This window comes from Onychomys torridus, chromosome 4 (genome assembly GCF_903995425.1).
Source record: "Onychomys torridus chromosome 4, mOncTor1.1, whole genome shotgun sequence".
Classification (NCBI taxonomy): domain Eukaryota; kingdom Metazoa; phylum Chordata; class Mammalia; order Rodentia; family Cricetidae; genus Onychomys; species Onychomys torridus.
Genome location: NC_050446.1, coordinates 124,801,072 through 124,811,980, shown reverse-complemented (window position 1 = coordinate 124,811,980; position 10,909 = coordinate 124,801,072).

Sequence of the window (10,909 nt, the reverse complement as noted above, 5' to 3'; positions counted from 1 at the left end):
GACTGCCTTGTCCTATCAACCAAAGATTCATCTTAACCAGAGAGCCTGTTAACAATTTGAGCTAGAGCCTGGTGTGGCGGCACACTCCTTTAATCCCAGCACTCAGGAGGCAGAGCAGGTGGAGCTCTGTGGTTTACAGATCAAGTTCCAGGACAGCCAGGGCTTTTACACAGAGAAACCCTGGCTTTTACACAGAGAAACCCTGTCTGGAAAAAACAAAACAAAACAAAACAAACAAACAGTTTGAGCTAGGATGGTACTAGTATTGGATAACTACCAACTCTGGTCTCTCTTTTTTTTTTTAATGTCCCCTCCCTTTAGTTAAATGAATTGTCACAGTATCACTGATCCTTTATCTCCTATCAGTTAAATTATGATCAGTTCATGCCTGTCACTATTTCTTCTCCATTCTAGCAACATCTTTGCTAATGTGAACATTTATTGTTTCTGTTTATCAGAGTATGAGTTGTGTTACAGCTCTGAAGGGAAAGCTATCCTGGCAGTCAGAAGTCAAAGAATACTACAGCTCTGAAGGTATCCCAACAGAAGGGTTACAGCTCTGTTCCTGTGGGAGATGGTTTCCCCAGCAAAGTGTTACAGTCCTTGCTCCGGGAAAAGTTTCCCTAATGCAAGTGTAACAACTCTGCTCCAGCTGGGGTGTCAGAGCTCTGCTCAGCTTCCCCAGAGTGTAACAATTGTGTTCTGTTCTAGCAAGAGAGTTTACCCAGCAAAAGTGTTACATCTCTGCTCTGCTCCAGAGAAAGAAAGTTGTTACCACAAACCTCACTCAGGAGATTTATTGGGAGGGAGGAATCCAGGAGAGTGGCTGCTTCTGCCAGGGTAGAAAAAGGGTAGCCTTAAACAGAACAGGCACAGGGCTTATATAGTGTTTCTTAGGGGCAGAGCTTTCCAAGGTAGCGACTTTCAGGGTGGGAATTGTAGGATTTCAATTCCTGAGTTTGGGACAAGCTCAGAGATTGGTTGGATTTTGTGCTCAAGGTTGGTTGGTTTTCATGCTCTGGGTTGGTTGGATTTCAATATAGGGGCAGGGTGTGTTTCCTTGACTCCAGGGCCAGGGTGTTCTTTCACTGGTCCTTTTTACCCTTATGAGTCTTCCATTGTTATTTAGTGTGTGTGTGTGTGTGTGTGTGTGTGTGTGTGTGTGTGTGTGTATGTGTGTGTGTGGTGCTGAATATGGAATCCAGGGCCTTATCCACTTTTGACAAGTATATCATCTGAGCTACAACTACAACCCAATACATAGGAATTTTAAAATGTTTTTATTAGCAAATATGAATTATAAACAACAATGGGTTTCATTATGACATGCATATAATGTACTTTAATCTCATCTACCCATCATTGCCTCCTCATCCCATTCCCACTGATTCCCTTTTTCTTCACAAGCAGTCACTGTTCTATTTCAGGTGTGTGTGTGTGTGTGTGTGTGTGTGTGTGTGTGTGTGTCCGTCCCCTGATGAGTTTCATATTGTTGCTTTTAGGAGTCATTTACAGGAACATGGCACTTTATCAGTGACTCTACCACAGGGAAAAAAATTTTTTTTCTTCTTCCCTCAGTAACCATTAACTTTCTACAGATCCTCAGGGATGGATGGGTTCTCATCAGCCCCACTCCAAGAATTTCTGATACAATACCCACTACCGCAGCCCTTAGAAGAGGTACACATTTCATGTTCTCAGTCTCACAGTAAAACAATCTGCTAATTAGCCTCTGGCTCATCAGTAGATCACATTCTCTCTGACCTGGCATTAACTCCCCACCTCTGCCTCTCACATTGTTTTTCTTTTTCTTTTTTCTTTTTTTTTTTTTTAATCTCATATGTTACATCCTGACTGCAGTTTCTGCCCCCTCTACTTTTCCCAGTTCCCACCAACCTCCCTTCTCCCCCAGATCCACTCCTCCTCTGTTTTCCTTCAGAAAAGAGCAGGCCTCTCAGGAATGTCAGCTGAACACCAAATAATGAGTTACATTAAGACTAGGCACAAAGCTGAAGACACAATAGAGAAAATAGATTCGTCAGTCCAAGAAAACACGAAAGACAAAAAAGTCATAACACAAAACGTCCAAGAAATTTGGGACACCATGAAAAGACCAAACCTAAGAATAATAGGGATAGAAGAAGGAGAAGAATACCAACTCAAAGGCACAGAAAAAATATATTCAACAAAATTATAAAGAAAACTTTCCTAACCCAAAGAAAGAAATAGCTATGAAGATACAAGAAGAAGCTTATAGAACACCAAATAGGCTAGATTAAAAAAAAAAAAAAAAAGTCCTCTCGCCACAATAATCAAGACACTAAACATACAGAACAAAGAAAAATATTAAGAGCAGCAAAGGGGGCTGGAGAGATGGCTCAGAGTTTAAGAGGACTGACTGCTCTTCCAAAGGTCCTGAGTTCAATTCCCAGCAACCACATGGTGGCTCACAACCATCTGTAATGAAATCTGATGCCCTCTTCTGGTCTGCAGGGATATATGCAGACAGAACATTGTATACATAATAAATAAATAAATAAATAAATAAATCTTTAAAAAAAAAAAGCAGCAAAGGAAAAAGACCAAGTAATATATAAAGGTAGACCCATCAGAATAACACCAGACTTCTCAATAGAGACTATGAAAGCTAGATGGTCCTGGACAAATGTTATGCAGACACTAAGAGACCACAGATACCAACCCAGATTATTATACCCAGCAAAACTCTCACTCACCATAGATGGAGTAAACAAAATATTCCATGATAAAACCAGATTTAAACAATACCTACTCACAAATCCAGCCCTACAGAAAGCACTAGAAGGAAAAATCCAACCTAAAGAAGTTAAACACACCCATGAAAACTCAGGCAATAGATAATCACACACCAACAAACAACAAAGAAGGAAAATGCAACACGACCACAAAAAATAACAGGAATTAACAATCACTGGTCAATAATACCCATCAATTTCAATGGTCTCGACTCTCCTATAAAAAGATACAGGCTAGGGGGTTGGGGATTTAGCTCAGTGGTAGAGTGCTTGCCTACCAAGTGTAAGCCCCTGGGTTCGATCCTCAGCTTAAAAAAAAAAAAGATAAAGGCTAACAGAATAGATAAGAAAACAGGATCCATCCCTCTGCTGCATACAAGAAACACACCTTAACTTCAAAGACAGACACTACCTCAGAGTAAAGGGCCTGAGAAAGGCTTTCTAATCAAATGGACTTAAGAAGCAAGCTGGTGTAACTGTCCTAATATCTAATAAAATAGACTTCAAACTAAAATCAATAGAAAGAAATCAGGATGGCCATTACATATTTATCACAGGAAAAATCCACCAAGATGAAGTCTCTATTCTGAACATTTATGCCCCAAATACAAAGGCACCCACATTTATAAAAGAAATACTAAATATTTAGAAATACTAAAGCTTAAATCACATATCAAAACCCCACACATTAGTAGTGGGAGATTTCAACACACCACTCTCACCAAAAGACAGATCTACCAGACTGAAACTTAACAAAGAAATAAAGGACCTAACAGAAGCTATGACTCAAATGGACTTAATAGATATCTACAGAACATTCCATCCTAACACAAAAGAATATACCTTCTTCTCAGCACCCCAGGGAACCTTCTCGAAAATTGACCACATGCTTGGTCACAAAGCAAATCTCAACAGATACAAAAACATTGGAATAACCTCCTGTATAATATTGGACCATCATGCCTTAAAGTTAAATTTCAACAACAACAAAAATTATAGAAAGCCTACAATCTCATGGAAACTGAATAATGCCCACCTGAAATATCAATGGGTCAAGGAAGAAATAAAGAAATTAAAGATTTCTTAGAATTCAATGAAAATGAAAGTACAACATACCCAAACTTATGGGACACTATGCAAGCAGTGCTAAGAGGAAAATTCATGGCTCTGAATGCACACATAAAGAAGACGGAGAAATCTCATACCAATGAATTAACAGCACAACTGAAAGCACTAGAACAAAAAGAAACAAACTCACCCAGGAGAAATAGATGCCAGGAAATAATCAAATTGAGAGCTGAAATCAATGAAATAGAAACCAAGAGAACAATACAAATAATCAATGAAACAAAGAGTCGGTTCTTTGAAAAAAAAAATCAACAAGATAGACAAACCCCTAGCCAAATTAACCAAAAGGCAAAGAGAGAACACACAAATTAACAAAAACAGAAATGAAAAGGGAGACATAAAAACAGACAACGAGGAAATCCAGAGAATCATCAGGTCATACTTCAAAAAACTGGACTCCACAAAATTGGAAAATCTGGAAGAAACTGACAATTTTCTAGATACTACATACCAAAGTTAAATCAAGACCAAATAAACTATTTAAATAGACTAATAACCCCTAAAGAAATAGAAACAGTCATTAAAAGTCTTCCAAAAAAAAAAAAAAAAAAGCCCAGGACCAGATGGTTTCAGTGCAGAATTCTTCTAGATTTTTTTCTTTCTTTCTTTCTTTCTTTCTTTCTTTCTTTCTTTCTTTCTTTCTTTCTTTCTCTCTCTCTCTCTCTCTCTCTCTCTTTCTTTCTTTCTTTCTTTCTTTGACCTCAGGAAGAGCAGCCAGTGCTCTTAACCTCTGAGCCATCTCTCCAGCCCCGAGATTTTCAAAGAAGGAGAACTAATTCCAATACTTTTCAAATTGTTCCACACAATAGAAACAGAAGGAACATTACTAAACTTGTTTTATGAGGCTACAATTACCGATACCCAACTCACACAAGGATGAAACAAAGAAAGAGAATTACAGACCAATCCCCCTCATGAACATTGATGCAAAAATACTCAACAAAATATTAGCAAACTGAATCCAAGAATACATCAAAAAAAAATATCCACCATGACCAAGTAGGTTTCATCCCAGGGATGCAAAGATAGTTCAACGTATGAAAATCTGTCAATGTGATACACCATATAAACAAAATGAAAGAAAAAAAACCACATGATCATCTCATTAGATGCTGAAAAAGCCTTTGACAAAATACAACACCCCTTCATGACAAAGGTCTTAGAGAGATCAGGAATACTGTAGAGAGCTGCATGTAGCCGCACCCTAAAGATGGCGCTGGCTTCTACCCTCTGCCTTCCCGATGGCAAACACTCTTTATGGTAACACAGCTCCTTATTTGGCTATGGCTGGATTCGTGTGCTGCTGGCATATGTGTGAACCTGTGGACAGTGCCCACGTGGCTGACTGGGGTTGGCAGCCCAGCCCTACTTAGGTGCTGGGAGAGGCTTGCCCCAGGAGAGAGACAATGCAACTAACCAAGGGTCTGATTAAACTGTATTAAGAAGAATCCCAGTGTTGCGTCATCCTTGCTGGTCGAGGCGGGCGCGACAAGTGGTGGCCTCGTACGGGGAAAACGGAGAAAGGAACATACGGGGACATTCCACGTCTCTCTCTGTGGGATTCAAAACGTTTTACAGTCAGGCGGTACCGGTAAGTCCTCAGAAAAAAAAACTGGGGATCCACGACAAAAGCAGGTAACGCTCACCTGTAGACAAAAGGGGAGCGGGATAATAGAGCCACGACAAAAGCAGACGGATAATTCAATAGGGCCGCGACAATAGCGGACGGGTAATTTGCAAAACAAAAACCAGCAGGTGAAACAAAACAAACGGGTGAAACCGGAGTGCTGGAGCTGTTCTGCAGAGGCTCCGAGAAACCTCCGAGAAACTTCTCAAATTGAGGAAAGAAAAGAAATATACTAACATGGGCGCTTCCTCCTCGCACCCAATTTTTTTGGCTCTTAATGAGCTGCTTCTCTCTAAGAAATTGAAAACAAAACAACACACCCTAGAGCAATTTTTGCAACAGTGTGATGTAGTTGCACCTTGGTTTTGCAATTTCAGGAAGCCTCACATTGCCTTCCTGGGAGAAATTGGGAAGAGACCTAGATTTGGATACTGGAGCAGATCGCAGGAGCAGATGGCAGTATCATAGCTAGCAAAGATTGGCCTCGAGGTTGGCCTATACAGGCTTCCTCATAAACATTGCAGGGATTGGGTTATGCCAGTGTTCCTAACATTAGTGCAAATTTGTTAAATTGGCAAGATTCAGAAGGTCACTCTGGCGTTATGCAACCCTACGTCCTTGAGCTTCCAGTGTCCCTCTGGGGGAGGGATCTTATAAAATCCATGGGCTTTCAGTTGAGTAATGAATACTCCAAAGGATCTAAAAATATGAAAAACATGGGGTGTCATCCTGATTTTGGCCTGGGAAAATTTTTACAAGGCAGAAAGGAGCCAATACAAACAGTACCTAGGAAACCCAAACAAGGGTTGGGTTTTTCCTAGGGGCCGCTGAGGAGGGCATTCCCATATCCTAGATAACGGAGGAGTCAGTTTGGGTTCCTCAGTGGCCACTCTCCTCTGAGAAATTACATGCTGCATATCAATTAGTGAAAGAGCAATTGGAGAAAGGGCACATTAAACCCTCCCTTTCTCCCTGGAATACACCCATATTTGTCATCAAGAAGAAATCAGGAAAATGGAGATTGCTACATGATCTTAGAGCTATAAATGAACAAATGAGAATTATGGGACCTGTACAGCGTGGTCTTCCATTGCTGTCAGCCTTGCCTGAAAATTGGCCTATTATTGTGGTAGATATTAAGGACTGCTTCTTTTCCATTCCGCTGAATAGCAAAGACAGTGAGAGATTTGCTTTCACTTTACCGTCCACTAATCATGAGGAACCTGATAAAAGATATCAGTGGGTTGTATTGCCACAAGGCATGGCCAACAGTCCTACAATGTGTCAATTATTTGTAGCAACTGCTTTAGAACCCTTGAGAGCACGTTTTCCTGGCTTGAAATGTCTCCATTGTATGGATGATATACTGTTAGCAGCAAAAGAGGAGAGCATTCTTCAAGAAGCATATAGCTCACTTGTAAAACTGCTAAAACCAAAGGGACTCTGTATTGCCCCTGAGAAGGTGCAACAGAGCAAAGTTGTCAATTATCTTGGCTCTAAAATAACTAATCATCATATCATGCCACAAAAGGTAGAGTTAAGGAAGGATCATCTTTGCACATTGAATGATTTTCAAAAATTATTAGGAGATATAAATTGGATAAGAGGAAGTTTAGGAATGGCCAATTATGAATTAAAACCATTATATGATATTCTAATTGGAGATGCAGCCTTGGATTCACCGAGGCAACTAACCAATACAGCCCGGGAAGCCTTAACAAAATTAGAGGATAGGCTACAAAAAGCTTTTCTTCAAAGAGTACAAAATAATGATAATATTACCCTGTACATTCTGCCTACCCAGTTACAACCTACGGGAATTTTATGGCAAAAAGGACCCTTGTTATGGATTTATACTAAAATCTCACCTGCAAAATCAATTGAGTATTATCCTACTGCTGTAGCATTACTTGCACAACAGGATATTCAACAATGTTTACAATATTTTGGAACATCACCACAAACGCTAGTTGTTCCTTATGATTCTACTCAAGTCAAGGTATTATGTGCTGCCATAGATGATTGGACAATACTGCGTTGTACCTATTCAGGACACATAGATTGCCATTATCCTAAACATCCACTATTAACTTTCTTTAAAGAACATCCTGTAGTTTTCCCTAAAGTAACTGCTTCCCAGCCCATTTCAGGAGCAAGTGTTATATTTACAGATGGGTCTAAGACAGGCTGTGGTGCTTATATGGTGGATTCTAATGAACCTGTAAAGTATCAATTCTTGCCAGGTGCACCTCAACAGGTGGAGCTTTCAATAGTTCTTGACGTTTTCAAGGCTTGTCCATTTGCATTTAATTTAGTGTCAGATTCTAGTTATGTTGTTAATGCTTTGAAAAGCCTTGAATGTGCAGGGCCCATCAAATCTTCTAGCCTGGTTAGCTCATTGTTTGGCCAATTACAGAAACTGATCTGGCAACGTAAGAATCCCTTTTTTGTGCGACACATCCGTGCACATACCAGTCTGCCAGGTCCATTGGCTAAAGGCAATGATATAGTGGACCAGTGTACTAGACAGGAATGGATGTTTGTGGCTTCTGCCATACAACGAGCACATGCTTTCCACAAAGAATTTCATGTTAATGCAAAGACATTACAACAAAAGTTTTCTATCTCACGTGCGGATGCACGAAAGGTGGTACTAGATTGTCCCCAATATGTCATTTTTCATCATCCTTCTAGATTAGGAGTTAACCCTCGTGGTTTGCTCCCCTTAAAAATATGGCAAATGGATGTTACACACATCTCTGAATTTGGACGTGTCAAATATGTACATGTATCTGTTGATACCTGCTCTGGAATCATTCATGCCACCCCAATGGCAGGAGAGAAAGCCTCTCATGTTATTGCTCATTGCTTAGAAGCTTGGGCAGCATGGGGTAAGCCTCAACAGTTAAAAACAGCAATGGTCCTACATATACCGGACAGAAGTTCGCTTCCTTCTGTCAACAGATGAATGTGCAACTTGTACATGGCCTACCATATAATCCACAAGGTCAAGGCATTGTGGAGCGTGCAAATCGCTCCTTGAAAGAGTTGCTTCAAAAACAAAAAGAGGGAATAGGCTATGGCCGTACCCCTAAGGACAGACTCTCTCTTGCATTATTTACTTTGAATTTTTTGAATTTGGATGCTTCCAATTGTTCTGCTGCAGATTTATCTAAAAAGTTGTCTAGTTATCTTTTAGGCAATTGGACCGGAGAGTTTGATAACCTGATGGACCAGCTGAGAGTGGCTATTGTCACGGTGAATTCGACACGAGTGGATACCGGACTGGTGGAGGGATTATCTTCCTGGATTGCTACAGCCATGGATCACATGAAGGAGTGGGCGGGAATAGGAGCCCTAGTAGGCTTACTGGTGCTCACCTCCCTAGTATGCTTGTGGTGCATTTGTCGCATTAGGATCTCACAGCGTCGCCATGCAGCCATGATTGTCCAAGCCTTTATGGCCATTGATGCAGGACAGTCCCCCCAAGCCTGGTTGGCTACTTTAAAAGATATTTAGGCACAGGATGCGAGGCCTGCGCACTGCACTTGAGGTTATGATACGCTGACCTCAAGAAGAGCAAGTCTGATTGCATGTGGGTTGGTACCCTAACTCCCACCTCTGTGAAAAGGGTATCGGACGGGTCTAGTGTTCTCTGGGTGGACGACGCCTGGACAAACATTAGTACATGTTCCATTTTAGCAGAGATCAGACCTCTACTCTTGCCTGTTGCTCTGTAAAACAAAAAGGGGGAACTGTAGAGAGCTGCGTGTAGCCGCACCCTAAAGATGGCGCTGGCTTCTACCCTCTGCCTTCCCGATGGCAAACACTCTTTATGGTAACACAGCTCCTTATTTGGCTATGGCTGGATTCGTGTGCTGCTGGCATATGCGTGAACCTGTGGACAGTGCCCACGTGGCTGACTGGGGTTGGCAGCCCAGCCCTACTTAGGTGCTGGGAGAGGCTTGCCCCAGGAGAGAGACAATGCAACTAACCAAGGGTCTGATTAAACTGTATTAAGAAGAATCCCGGTGTTGCGTCATCCTTACTGGTTGAGGCGGGCGCGACAGAATACAAGGAACATTCCTAAACATAATAAAGGCAATTTACAGCAAGCCACCATCAAATTAAATGGAGAGAAACTCAAAGCAATACCACTAAAATCAGGAACAAGACAAAGCTGTACCCTTTCTCCATATTTATTCAATATAGTACTTGAATTCTAGCTAGAGCAATTGTAGTTAGATTTTTCCTGCCTGGCCCAGTTAGGACAAATCTCTCTCACCCACCAGTCCCACAGTCTCTCAGACCCAACCAAGAAAGCACACAGAAACTTATATTGTTTACAAACTGTATGGCTGTGGCAGGCTGCTTGTTATCTGCCTTTTCTATCTTAAATTAACCCATTTCTGTTAGTCTATACTTTGCCACATGGCTTGTGGCTTACCAGTGTCTTTACATGTTGCTTTTCATGGCAGTGGCTGGCGGTGTCTCTCCCCAGTCTTCTACTTCCCAGAATTCTCTTCTCTCTTGTCCCGCCTATACTTCCTGCCTGGCCACTGGCCAATCAGAACTTTATTTACACAGAGCGATATCCACAGCACTTTAGGTGGAAATTCTTGCCAACATGTTGGACTCAAACCATAGACTCACAAATATAAGATAGATAGGATATCTTCTTTAATATTGTAACTGTAATTCTTGCTAGATAATTGTTTTGTTATATGTAATTGTACTATGTAAAAGTTAAAACCTTCCTTAAAAAAAGAAGAAAAGGGGAAGTGCTGTGGATATCGCTCTGTGTAAATAAAGTTCTGATTGGCCAGTGGCCAGGCAGGAAGTATAGGCGGGACAAGAGAGAAGAGAATTCTGGGAAGTAGAAGACTGGGGAGAGACACCGCCAGCCACCGCCATGAAAAGCAACATGTAAAGACACTGGTAAGCCACAAGCCATGTGGCAAAGTATAGACTAACAGAAATGGATTAATTTAAGATAGAAAAGGTAGATAACAAGCAGCCTGCCACAGCCATACAGTTTGTAAACAATATAAGTTTCTGTGTGCTTTCTTGGTTGGGTCTGAGAGACTGTGGGACTGGTGGGTGAGAGAGATTTGTCCTGACTGGGCCAGGCAGGAAAACTCTAACTACAAGCAATAAGACAATAAAAGGAGATCAAGGGGATACAAATTAGAAAAGAAGAAGTCAAATTTTCACTATTTGCAGATGATATGATAGTATACATAAGTGACCCCAAAAATTCTACCAGGGAACTCCTACAGCTGATAAATTCCTTCAGTAAAGTGGCAGGATACGGGGCTGGAGAGATGGCTCAGAGGTTAAGAGCACTGACTGCTCTTCCAGAGGTCCTGAAGTCAATTCC